Source organism: Polyodon spathula, chromosome 5, assembly GCF_017654505.1.
Source record: "Polyodon spathula isolate WHYD16114869_AA chromosome 5, ASM1765450v1, whole genome shotgun sequence".
Taxonomy (NCBI): domain Eukaryota; kingdom Metazoa; phylum Chordata; class Actinopteri; order Acipenseriformes; family Polyodontidae; genus Polyodon; species Polyodon spathula.
The window spans coordinates 58,656,590-58,671,257 of record NC_054538.1 but is presented as its reverse complement, the minus strand read 5'-3'; the positions used below and the strand labels follow the sequence as shown (position 1 = coordinate 58,671,257).

Here is a 14,668-nt window from a genome sequence, read left to right as displayed (position 1 = left end):
CATTTTGTTTTTTAGCTATTAACAGCTATTAACCAGTATTAGACTGGAACTAAGTAGGTAATTAAACCAATGTAGAAAATTTAATGATAGGTCTGAAATATAATTACCAATGCTCAAAGTTAAGTGCTAAAACACCGAAATGCTACACTTGTAAAAAGGTTTCAAATCGAAATCTTTTTTTTCAGCCTACACATTCTCATTGGTAGCTGTGACTTATCTTAGAAATGTTTGCTAGTTTTTTTTTTTTTTTTTTTTTTTAATATGTATACATTTAAAAATACAAACAATATGCTACCGTACCATTTTCATCAAGCAAGGTCAGAGTGACCAGGATTCTTATCCTGTTCATATTTGCTTATAAAACAGCATTTTAAAAGGACTACAATAAAAAAGTTATCATTTATAAGACTCAAAACATAAAAAAACCCCGCACATTTCACTATAGAGCATTTCTCCTCTTTTTTGGGGTAACATTTAGTTTTTATTTGAGTAAAATTAACTGTAATTTGGTGCAATTATACTTTGGCAGCTTATTCAAATTTAAAGAATACGTGTTTATTGTTTTACACTTTGAAAGAATGTTCGAATATGAAGAAGTCTCAGCACTAATGATAATGCAAAACAAAGCGTGAACAGTTTTTTGTTTTGTTTTGTTTTTCATTACATGCTCTATAGGTAGAAATGTGAGTACCTAACAGATGTTAACAGTACAATTATTTAACTTCAAGTGCATACTGCGCACATTAGAATCTACCTGTCAAGATCGACATGTCCTGTTGAGGTCAACTTTGAGATGGCTGGAAGGATTTAAACTGCAGTGGGCATGTTGACACCCAGGAAATCCACACAAAGGTAGGTGCCTGTCTCAACTGATTAGAAAACTAGATAGGCCAGAGCTTTTATCAAAGGGCATTCATGCAAAAAAAAAAAGGAAGAAAAAAATGCTCACCCACACAAGCCCACTAAAATCTGCATTACAAGTGGACTCCAGTCCTACAGGGCTTTTGCATTGATTTTTCTTGTCAGATGAAGAGAACAAAGTGAGAATCTTTCATGGAAAGAGTGATTGTTTGGTGGGTTTTGTTAGCACTCTGTCATAAACTGCATTACAGACAAAGACGTTTAAACTCTTTTTGTTTATCTTTTCGTCACAAAACACAACGTATGTCAAAATCTAATCTGGCAGGTATTCTAAATCTCTTAGGAAGATTAAACCGTCTTCTCAGCTCAGCACAGTCTAATAGCACCTGAACCCCAGACAGCTAACATTTGCTGTTTTGGATAAGTCACCGATTTGTCCATTTCAACACACAAAGCACAGTAGTTATCATGGTTTAGAATGTGGCTACATGGAAGTTAAAAAAAAATGCTGTTTGTTTAAGGCCATTTTTTTTTGTAACACAGGCACAAATGAACTGTCTGGGCAAACAATTATGTTGCCTTTCCATCAGGGTAATGTCTTCTTCCAACCCCTGCACTAGTCATGAACATTTTTTTTTTTTTTTTTTTTTAAATTAACATTCTGACAATATTTTGTACTTGTTCAAGATAGGAAAGAGTATTATCGGAACTAATCATATTTAAATTTAAAACACAAACACAGTATATATATATATATATATATATATATATATATATATATATATATATATATATATATATATATATATATATATTATTAGCATACATATTTTCTTAAACAGAACATTATACATTATGGGATCAGTTTTTGCACACCAAAATCCCTGATAAAATGTCACTCATTATTTAATAGGATTTGCATTTAAATTAACAAAATCCTGTGTAAATCTACATTCTTTAAAAGGAATTCTTTGGAGACATTTCTGGGCTAAAGCCCGCTGGTTGATACGCTGGACTGTGTACACTATCTCAAATGCAATTATGTATATAATTCTACTCAGTAATGTGTCAGACCCCAAAGTAATTATCACGTAATTATAGAATATTAATTAAGGGACAAGTAAAATAATTTCAATTCAGTCTATAGTGACAATTAGCCTTTTTTTTCTCCCAATAATAATAGGTTTTTAACATTATTTCTTGTACTTGTATTGTTTGTGCTTCAAGTTTGAATCATCGTAGATATACTTCAGCAAATATTTAACATGTTTAAGAACACTGTAAAATACACCAAGACTTTTAAACAGGACATCTGAGATTTAATACTACTTTCTGTTTCCTGCATCTTGCATACGAATTTGGTTGCTGAATTTAAAAGTTACTTATCAACTTCCAAATGAACAGTCTGCTGACTAAAAGTCTTGCAGAGCCATACAAATGTTTAAAAAAAAAAAAAAAAAAACAAATGTTTAAAAAAAAAAAAAAAAAAAAAAAAAAAGCAGCTGGTTGGTTTCTAGTCTGACATCACACAACTATTCTGGAGCATTTAGGGACTTTTTTTTGCCATTTTGTCACTTCTTATTCACTTACTGGGATTCAGAAGAGCCGAAAACCATGGTGCTGAGCACAAAGAAAATATCAGGAGAATTCAGCCAGTCACCCAGACGATGGGAAAGGCTCATGAAATAATAAAAAAAAACTGACTGGTAGCTAAGCAGCAGCAAGACAAGGCAGCGGAACCTGACATAAAAAAACAAAACATGGAGTCACAGCACACTCTAGTGGTGAAATGTACGTCATCTCTTTTAAAAAATATTATGTAAAGCTATAAAATAAAAAGGTACAATGTTTTCGAAATAAAGGGCTGACATTTAAAATATTAAAACACTTTTATCCTGTGGTAATGAACTTGTTTTGTCGGTGCTGGGGTCACAGTAAAGGAAGGCCTACTGGTGTTATCACAACAAATGACAAAACCCTCTGATTAAAATACAGAAGCGTGTTATTTACCAGTACCAAAACAAGAAATGAGTAAGGCTATATATATATTATTTAGCCTTATCAGTAAAATGGTTTTGGTACTGGTAAATGACCATGCTTCTGATTTTAAGACATAAAATTAGTCTCCCAAAACATAAGAATATATATATATATATATATATATATATATTCCCATAGCATATATATTATATATATATCCCCCCTACTAAAAGGTGCCATATATATATTAATGGTACCAAATTATGGAAATAACATATTTCTGAAAGAACAGTGCAATATACGTTTTTTTTTTTTTATCACTAAATACAAGAAACATTTTCCTTATGATGCACGGCCTGTTCCACTGCATTTAGGAACCTGGCAGCCGGTTTGGTTTGTTACTGGTAAACAACTGAACATATTAGAGCTGCTCAATTTCTTTAAAATGTCTTCAGCGCATAAAACACCAGCTGCATCAAAGAAAGATAAAAAATATGTCTGCTAAAAGATCAGAACAAGAAGGGGACATCTCACATGTCCGTTGTTATTTTTACATGTATTTATGTTTTTATTTTATTTGATAATTCGCTAATGATGAAAATAGAATGCCTTTAAAAGGTGGACATAAAAAATGAAATATTCTACAACTTAGTCTTTTCAAGTAAGCATTTAAATACTTTGGAACATTTCTTGTACAACAACAACAAGAGAATTATTCATTTTAAATGTACCAATGCTATTTATTTTTTCCTTTAATAAATATTATGTTTAAAATTGTGAAATATCTTGAAATATCTATTTTAAGACCGTGAAATTCTATGATTTAAGTCCTTTTTTACCGTGAAGGGAAAAAAAAAAAAAAAAAAACACAGTCTAAGTAATGAGTTACTAGATAACAAAAAAGGATAAATGTACTGTATAAAATCAATATATCTTCTGGGGACATAGCTCCCACTTCTTAACAATTAATCGACTTGGAGACAAGCAAAGAACAAAATGATTTAGCATTGTTATTTAGTATTCACAAATAGGTTTATCATCTTCATTGACTGTCAGATATAGGCCTAAACCCTGTGTTACAGTATATGTTGCTTCACAGTTACACATTGATGATACTGTCAAACTCACCGCAAACTTACAAGACATACATGTTCAATAATGTCGTAGGTAGCAATTCTGAACTGTAGAAACTGTAATTACTGTAGCAAATAGATTGGAGATTACCTTTAACCTGGCTGGTCAATATGAGGTCCATAATCTCTTGTAAAGGACTTTAAATGCTATCTTTCAAATTAGATTTAATCTCTGTTCTAAACCAATGGCTCTCTATGGAGTTTGAGAAGTTGCCCAGCCAAAACTTTGAAAAAATACATGCATTAGAAAATAGATACAAAGATAGGATATTTAATGTGGTACAATTATGCACAGTGATTGAAGGGGATATGTTCACGCTATCTACTTAAATTTAGTGTACAGCACATTAAATTAATAAATACATTGAGAATATTGTATCATTAGCTGTCAGCAGTAATACAGTATCCACAACAGCAATATCAACTAGTCACAGGTTTGGATGACATGCTGTAAAAATCAAACTGGATGCAGACTGATCAACTTTCATCAACTGTATTTCCCTATTTCATAATAACAAACACAGGCACTGTGCTATCTTCTGCAACAAAGCCAGGGGGTTCTTGAACAAAGCACGATCAGCATTAACACATGTATTGCACAACTCACACAAACACACAAAACAAAAAACAAAAAACAAAAGTTAGTGGTGTGCTTTTACATGATGCTGTCAGAAAAGCCTGCAATGAATTAGAGCTGTGGCGTGTAAAGTGAAGGGTGGGGTGATACGACTAAGGCTAAAGGGGCAGTTATGTAAAACATATATATTATTATTATTATTATTATTATTATTATTATTATTATTATTATTATTATTATTATTATTATTATTATTATTTATTTTTAAAGGATAGAACATTTTAAATAAATACACATGATAGACAAATAGAAGGAGGTGTGAGTGACTAAAGTTTATCACATCTCCTTCTCTTTGTCTATCATCTCTGGACTAATATGGCCACTATTTCATCTATCAACAAATAAATACATAAATGACAGCTAATTAGTCTAAGTGTAAAAAAAAACCCAAAAAAACCAATGTCTTTCTGCTGCTTATAGTGTTTTTTTTTTCCTGGATTTAATATATAGCCCTTATGTATTTGTTCCTGCATTTAACACAAAAAAGTCCAGACTTAGTTAAAAACATAAATTTTAACAGACACATTCCTAAAGGTCGGAGTGTATGGCAGCTCTGCAGCAATGGCAAATGAAAAGCGTCAATGGGTATAGGATTGCATGTTACCTTCAGATATACCGGTATCTGGCTATATATATATATATATATATATATATTACTGTCAGACGTTTGAGTGCACTTGCAGGAAACTAGTTTTTTTTCATAATTGACAATGTTTTACGTCGTATACGTTTCTGCAAATACTTAAAAATGAAAACACATGTTACAGTATACAAAACAAAACATAAGGAGTATCAAAGCAATGTTAAAGAAAATTGAAAATTGTCTCTGAATATTGGATTCCTCAAAATAGACACCATTTGCCTTAATAACAGCCTCACAAACATGAGGCATTCAGTTAACAAGTTTCAGCAGGAAATCACCCGACATGTCTTCCCAGCTCTTCTGCAGCAATTCCCAGAGATGTAGGGCACTTGTGGGTAGCTTTGCTTTGACTCTTCTGTCCAGTTCGTCCCATACAAGTTCTATGGTATTGAGGTCTGGATACTGGGCAGGCCAGGTCATTAGATTGAGTTGTCCTTCACTTTCCTTCTTCGCCAGATAGTTCTTGCACAACTTTGAGGTGTGTTTCGGGTCATTATCTTGCTGAAGAACGAAGGACTGCCCAACTAGTCGTAATCCTGATGGAATGGCATGCCTCTGAAGTATGCTATGATAGCCATGCTGGTTGAGCTTGCCATGAACTTGGTAAAGATCACCAACTCTGTCACTAGCAAAGCAAACCCAGACCATGACTCTGCCTCCTCCATGCTTGACAGTAGGAACCACACATGCAGAACTCATGCGCTCACCCTCTTTGCGTCTTACAAATAGTCAGCAATTAGACCCAAATATTTCAAATTTTGATTCATAGGTCCATAAGACCGACTTCCACTCCTCAAATGTCCAGTTTCTGTGTTTTTTGGCCCAGGCATGTCTCTTCCTCATATTCTGCACTCTTAACAATGGTTTCTTTGCAGCAATCCTTCCAGTTAGACCAGCTTCACACAATATCCTCTGAACAGTTGATGTTGAAAAATCTGTACTTCTAGTAGCATTTAGCTGAGCTTGTATTTCAGGGGCAGTTAATCGCCAATTTCGCAGACTTATGACTCAAATGAACTTGTTCTCTGATTCTGAGGTCGCCCTTGGCCTGCCTGACCTTGTTCGGCCCTCATGAGTGCCAGTTTCTTCAAATCGTTTGATGGTCTTGGCCACAGCAGTTACAGGCACTTGCAAAGTTCTTGCGATTTATCTTAAAGATTGACCTTCACTTCTTAAAGTAATTGCAGACTGTCTTTTTTCTTTGCTTAACTGAGTGTATTTTGCTATTTTCTGCTCCCTTACATTCAGAAATGACAAACTTGTGCCTATGCTATCTATATTTATAGTAATCATGGACCCTCACCTGTTAACAATAATTGGTGACAAAAGGTTAATTAGGTAACATGCTAGTTAACTCAGAGAAAATCTAACAAAGACACTTTTATACATAGGCCAATGTTCGAACACCGTGTTATACACATTTCAGATTTTTAACTGACTTGGGCTTCAGACTGAAATCCCCTTGCTTTGGGAGACCATTTCATTGAAATTGACAAGATTTACATTTTCATTTTAAAATTACATTTTTGAATGCAATTCACTTATGATTATCAGCTTATATAAGTACACGTATCATATAATGAAATATTAAGTGTTTATAGACAAGTTTATACAGTTAAAAGCATAGATAATCATGAAAAACCAGGTTTCAAGCAGGTGTTTTTGACTAGTACTGTGTGTATATATATTTTTTTCTTTCAGATTTATTTTCTTAGATTTGATTGCTGAATGAGAATGTTTTTCAAATGTACCCGTTATTTACATATTGAATCGGCAAGGCTCATCCAGTTAAAACGTCGCCGCTGGGAGTGCAGGAAGTGTCACACAGCTTGGATGGCACCAGTTCGCGTCCGGGCTGTGCAAAGAGGCCAAACATTGCTGGGGACTCCAAAGGGGGCGTCACATTGGCTCGGACGCTCCCAGGGTGGGGGATGGGATTGCTTCTCATCGCACAACAGCAAACTCTACTGGCCAGACACCGAGCACATTCACAGTGGATATGAGGCAGGGCTGGTCTCTGTTCTCCTGGATCAGTAGCCCGCCCATCTCTGCTCTGGACTGCTCAGTGTAAACACTCACACATCCTCCCCTGCGTGGGGACTCACTGCGGTGAGAGAAAAAACATAACTGGACATTCCAAATTGGTGAGAAAAAAAAAAAAGTTGCATGTATTTTTTTGCAGATTTATTTGTTAGAAATATTGTTGACTTTCCAAATTTAAAAAAAAATAAAAATTCTAAATTCACGGATTTATTTGTTAGAAACCCAGATTTAACATGTCAGCTAAATGTTCACTTGCTAAGTTTAAAAATAAAGATTTATTGACTGGTATTAAATGTTGAATTTGTGATATGCTTATCTATTTAGCTAAATCTGGACTTGTGGTTAAATCTAGAAAAAAATATTTACATTAAATCTGGGGGGTGGGGGCAACAAAATGTATGCCAAGAAAAGGGGACGTCCTGTAAAAAGTTTGTGCACCATTGATTTAGAGGACAGATCTCAAACCCCAGTGGACTAGAATGGATATTTTTAAGAGCTTTGAAACAGATTTTACAGTTATACGTGTAAAAACTCGCCAGGAAATTAATAAATAAAAAGAAAAAATTACAAGTATGTTATTTAAACAGTTGTAGCAACCCATTGGTATGTATAACGCTATATTTTTCAGAACCCCACTACTTCCTCTAAGTTATTATTTAAGTTATTGAAATACCCATGACCATTTAAACAGCACACGACCCCACGAAATACACAGGAGCAACTTCATTTTAATACCGTAAAGGCCTCTGAATAAGCCATTTCACAGGGTTAATGAAGTCAGCGAAGGCTGCCAGGTAAATACGGAATTGTGACCAATGCCGAGGAAAACTTTGTATCCATTAGCAACTGAAACTAGTCCAGCATAGAATTATTATTATTATTATTATTATTATTTATTATTATTATTATTATTATTATTATTTATTTTCTTTTTAATGTAGCCATTTTTTAATAGCAACAGAACCCTCATAAAAAAAAAAAAAAAAAAAAGCTTTACCGTCTGGTTAGGCCCTTCTTGTTATGTGAAAAGCCTTGAAGCGCAGTTAATAAAAAATAAATAAATAAGGGGCTATAATACGAGATAATTCCTTTTATTTATTTTTTGATTTACATTTTTTTCGCCATTCAGTTCAGGGCTTCTGTAGACAGCAAAGGCCCCCTCTTTGGGTTCTATTGCTTAATAAGGGCCCTAATGAAAACAAGATGTCTAGCACAATATATGGTTAATATTCCAACCAACCTCTTTAGGGAGGTAAAGTGCAAGCCTTACAATATAGCCACAACCACATGTCATACATAGAGTCCATTATATTCCTGAAGGAAACACTGATCAATCATCCCTCCATGCAACCGTCTGTGGCCAAGGATGAGGGAAAGGATGCATCCGGACGAGGTGTGATTTCAAATATAACTGTTCTTATAATGGAGTGTTTATCTGAGCAATCTCTATCAGGCCTTTTATAGCATCAGTGCTCCACTGTTTATACACATACAAATACACCAACTATATCAAACAATTGTGCCAACTTTTCATATTCTTTTTTTCTTCTTCTGTTTTTACTGTTTATAGGGTTTTTAAACACGTTTTACATTTTATTACATTAATATCCTTAATTTATCACAATAATAAATCAGAAGCTTTGAATTTTTATACAATACCATGTGATACACTTATTAAATTAATATCAGTGCCTGTTTTTAAGTACAGTGCTACATCAAAAAAAGTGAAATATTGAAAACTTGGAATTATTAAAGTATAGTACATGTACAAACTACTATAAACATGACCTACAATGGACTAACCAAATTTGTGAACTACAGATTTGTGAAATATCGAGAGAGCGCTGTATCTATTGTTTCTAGCAGCTAATGATTAATGAGTCAAGTTAATAAATACATTGTTGACACTTATTTGGATGAAATCAGGCTTTACCCCAGTTTTAAATATCCCGTTGGGTGGACAGCCGTTGGGGTCAATTCCATTTTTCAATTCCAATTCCATTTCCAATCCCAGTTCCCTTTTATACAATTCCAATTCCTATTCTGTTTTATGGCATCTTTACTGAGGTTTATGCCATAGGCTTTATTAGGTTACCTGACAAGTTCATTAAGTTGTATACAATAGTTGTTTGCTCAACAAAGCCTTTATTGTACAATGACTGTGAAATTGGGATTGAAAAAATGGAACCGACTAGAAATTGGGCTTGATGGTGTATAACCCTAAGAATCAGGGTGTGACAGGCTAGCGAGCAGATAGAGGCCCAGAGATGGACTGCAGTTCAAAAAAATATATACTCTTATTATAAATCAACACAAAATAAAGAGCACAAGGGCCAAAATAAAGATATTTAAACACAAATAAAACAAAAGGCAAAACTTACAAAAACAAGGATTTCCAGGCTGGGAGATGCCTTCACTGGAAGAGAAAAATTCACAAAACCAAAAAAACAAGCACAACCACCTGCTTGCTTCCTCAGCTCCCTCCTCTCCATAATGGGAAGCTGAGGCCTCCTTTTATGTCAGGTGGCTGGGCGCTGATTGATCGTTAAATATGCAACCCCAGCCACCTGAACACAACAAACCCAGGCAGGTAAGGGAATTTAACCCCATCCCTGCCAATTCACACCTCCCCCCCATGTACAAAGTACACCGGCCGTAATCGGCCAACTCCCCCTTGGGAGGCGACGGTGGCAGCGGACCCTCGGCAACTCTAGGAAACAAAAAGGAGACACCAGCAGCCCCAGGCGATGCAGAGCAGCAGGCAACCCCAGGCGATCCAAATGTGGCATCCCTGAGCGGTGCAAGGCAGGCATCCTTGAGCGGTGCCTCCAATCTGCAGGCATCCTTGGGCCATAGCTCCTCCCATCTGGGCTCTGGGAGCGACGGCTCCTCCCTCTCTGGGCTCTGGGAGTGGCGGCTCCTCCCTCTCTGGGGGCATCTCCCATGTCTACCGCCAGGTAATTAACAACCATGAGGGCAACCTCTGGGAAGGACGCCGGATGGTGTTGTTCCTCCCACTTTTTCCACCTCTCCCCATCTCGACACCACAGCGTGTGGATAACTATGGGGAGGTCATGGACAAGGTCTGCCTCAGGGTGCATCAACCAGTCCCAGATCTTCTGGGACGGTGGTGAAGGTGGTGGTAGTGGGGTGGCCCCTGATCCCCGAGGTGAACACTGCACCTCTTCCTGGGCCTGATTGTAGGGGCATCCTGCCCAGTTGTGGCCGTCCTCCTCACAACAGCCACACCAGTTAGCCGGTGGCACGTCTGGGCAGGACAGCCAAGCCAAGGTCCTCCTTCCCGCACCAGGAACACCAGGGGAAGAGGCTGGCTGGGTCCTCCAGCAGGGCTGCAATAGCTTACATTTCTTCGGCTGCTGCCTCTCCTTCTGCCTTTGCCGCTGTCTGCTCTTCTTTCCCATGTTTTATTTTTTTCTAATTTATTTATAAAAAAAAAACTTGTCTCAAAAAAAAACAAACCAAAAGAAAACGTTGCAACACCAAATGTGACAGGCTGGCGAGTGGATAGAGGCCCAGAGACAGACTGCAGTTCAAAAGAAATATACTCTTATTATAAATCAACACAAAATAAAAGGGCACAAGGGCCAAAATAAAGATTTTTAAACACAAATAATAAAAAAAAAAAACAAAATTTACAAAAATAAAGATTTCCAGGCTAGGCGATGCCTTCACCGGAAGAGAAAAATTCACAAAACCAAAAAAAACCCCAACAAGCACAACCGTCTGCTTGCTTCCTCAGCTCCCTCCTCTCCATAATGGGCAGCTGAGGCCTCCTTTTATGTCAGGTGGCTGGGCGCTGATTGATCGTTAATTATGCTAATCAACTAATCAACCCCAGTCACCTGAACACAACAAACCCAGGCAGGTAAGGGAATTTAACCCCATCCCTGCCAATTTATAAAGGGCAGAGCTTTGCTCTGCCACACAGGGTTTGTAAGTAACACTATTATTTTTTATTATTTTGAAACTGGCATTAAGCAGAAGCTAATTATACAGTTCTAATCTTTTGTTCATGACTACATTTTTTTTCTTTCAAATGCAGCTCTTTTGGGATTTTATAAAACTTGGGTTCATGACTGTTTTGCTTTTGTCAGAACATCCTGACTTAAATCATAGCTGCATTTACCATCAATCTATTTTGCGCAAAGCTGAACCAAATTACCACGTTTACTTAACCAGTGCCTTTAGGCAATGGTTCATGTGCATCTGTTTATGTGTGCTCTTGTGTATGAATGATCTACAGATATTTATTATGCTAAAAGGGTCTGTAATAAAAATAAAGCTACACTGTCATAATGTTATTTTAATATTATCAGAAATGTCAATATAAAATGTATAAAATATACTGTATAGGACCATTTCTGTGTCTGAAAAGTTCAATATGTTTATTATTATTAATTCAACACATTAAGTAAAAAGTTTCTCTGCAAGAAGATTTCCATTATAAATAAACCATCTTTTAAAAAAAAAAAAGTCATAACACATCACATTCTGATCTTGTCAGAAACTAAGCTAGGTTGAATATGTTCACATAATTTAAATAAGATGCCTATGGCACATAAAGAAATCAATTTCCTGTTGAGAATGGTGTTGGTGGCTTTTTAGGAGCCCCTTCATCACCAGGCTCCTAGCTTTTATTCGACATGGTATTGACTTGGTCTAGGGAATCTGCCTTTTTATTCCACCTGGGGGAAATCAGCCTTTTGAATCCACAAAATCAGGAAATTGACATAAATATTTTTTGTCAGCTTGCCCCCATTACAGGGTTAATCACAACTGAATATTGAATCTTACTGGATCTTATCACTCTGCAAACACCTTCAAATAACAAACAACCAAGACATTTTAAATGAACTTAACTTCAAAACATGCTGCCAAATATACCGTCTTTTATCTTGAAAATAATTTTGCATTTTTCAATAAAGTCTTAATTTATGGTATCATGATTCTGCAAAAACAACAAAAAAACAAAGGATTTTGAACTAAAACTGTATGTAGCCTAATTCTTTACGGTTCTCTAAACCCAGAAATTATTTTTGGAGCTGCTATGTGGATTAAAATGAAGAGTATGGGCAAGGCAATAATATAAAGTGTCAAGGTGAAATGGAGGAAATGTATTCTTGCAAATGCAAAAGCGATTACATGCTGGCTATGCTGAAATATCATCAACCTAAACACCAGCATGCAGTGCAAATAGAATCAAACCACATCTGTCATTGCAATTAGACCATGAGTGTTTTGAACTTTGTTCAGATGGTTTGTTATTATAAAAAATGTTTCTTCAAAACACAAACCTAATAACTACAAAAGCATTTATAGTACTCCAGACACAAATGAAAATGGTCTTAAAAACACAGAATGACAAATTATTTTTTCCCCTCCAACATTACAGCGTTATTGACTGAAATAAATGGTGCGTGTAAAGCCATTGTAGCTAGATATAATTTGTTATTAACATTACAGAAACCAATTACAAGTGGCTGCTGTAATTTCCCTTCCTGCCATTAACCTTAATCAGCATGCCACAACTTTCCAAGTAACAGATCAAGCTGTCTTAAGATACTCATTCAAAATCTTATAGAAAAAAAAAAAAAAACTACCAACATAAAGTTATAAGTGAGTTTTTATTAATTCTTAAGTGGCTCAACGAATAGTAATTGAACGTAATAACCAATTTTAATAGGTTCATGAAAAATAATGTACTGTATATAGAAATGTTAGTCATTCTGTCAGGTTTTTGCCCAATTGAACACATTGTATTTGCAGTAAAATCTCTTCATGTGATCATGTACTGTATGTAGATGTTTCTTTTGATCACACGGTTGAACAGAAATGTGAATACAGCTAGTTACTCTACTATACACATTATGTATGTTATATAAGCTACACTATTTACTGAACCCTTGTGGTTTTAGGTCCTGCCTACACTATGCATTCAAACTGTAATAGTTGCCTTTAAAATGGATTAAAAGTGCTAAATATGGTTAGCATCGACACTACACAGTGTATAACACAGTACTTTAGACCTGGACTCCACACCACCTCAGGAGGTAGTCTCGAGTCCGGTTCTAAATTAGATTGCAGTTTGTCAGAAATGTGGACCATGTAATAAGACCAAACAACATTTTTTTGTACAACCTCAAATATCCCAAAATGCTCTTTAACATGTTTGGAGCACATTGGAAACACTCAGAACAGGAGCAAGATAGACTTGCTATCAGTGTACACTCTGTACTGGGTATTTTATGCTAAAAGAAAATCTGTCAGGACATCTCTGTAAACGAGTGGCGAAAATAACAAAAGCACAACGATAAATTAGACGACTGCAAGAACGAAATGCCAGTTAAAATTAGGATCTGGGATGAGTAATTAACAACATTTGTTAAATTTGTTTTGGCTTGACCATATCGTGTACTGACACACATTCATATGTACCGGTACATTTAGCTTAGCACATCTGGTATGCAATCCTTCTAGACGATTTCTGCATGCACAAGATGTTTTCACAATTCTGAGTTATATATTTATATATTATATATTTTATAGTTATATATTTTGCCAGTGTTCTCAACAGATCAGTTTCAACTGCTCAACACTTTAACGGCTGCTTTCATAGACCCCTACTGGAGATGATCTACTGTAACTCAACACTGGGCAGTCCAAGATTAGTGCTAATCAGGGTTTGTGAATCTAGCCAGTAGACTTTCTACTTTTCACCATCCTCTTTAAATCGAGCAATGGAAATCTTTGATATTTCCACCCGTGTTAACCACTTAACCAAAACGATCACTGAAAGCTGCTTAGGGGAATAACATTGAAATTAATAAAGGGTGTCAATTCTCATTAAACTATACATTGGTCACTGACTCTGAACCCAGCTTGTGAACAAGTGAGAATAATGGTTCTCTTGGTTTTGTAATTTTACATTTTTTCACAAGTGTATTATTATCCCCCTCTGGAGATGCATACTGTATGAAAAGCCGAAGCACAAATTATTCAGAGTATCAGACAGGCTGTCTGTCTGTCTGTCTATATATGTTTTTACATATTTTATCAAGATAAACTCTTAATAAACTGTGATGAAACTTGGTTAATTCGAACATCAGAATAAGAATCTGGTGACATATAAAGACATTTGTCTATATGTATGTTTGTCAAACTTATATTTGTACACAAGAATGCAGTGGATATAGGTTGGGTCATGGTGATCTACTTTTTCATGTTAATGATAGATCTTATTTTCAATTTACATCCATGGATAGAAGGACGGATGGACAGGGGGGTGGGGGGTGCAACTGATGTTCTTGTTTATAGACGTATTTTTTTGTAATTGTAAATAAGGTAGGCATG

General features: G+C 35.7%; 1 long non-coding RNA gene across 1 annotated transcript in view; it reads right to left on the bottom strand.

The window, feature by feature from the left end:
- Window positions 1–2,600, bottom strand: part of LOC121316105 — a 149,857-nt gene extending 147,257 nt beyond the window's left edge. Inside the window, exon 1 of the long non-coding RNA XR_005950360.1 lies at window positions 2,452–2,600. This is a non-coding gene — a long non-coding RNA (uncharacterized LOC121316105). The remainder of the gene's footprint in view (window positions 1–2,451) is intronic.
- Between the last annotated feature and the right edge of the window lie 12,068 nt (window positions 2,601–14,668).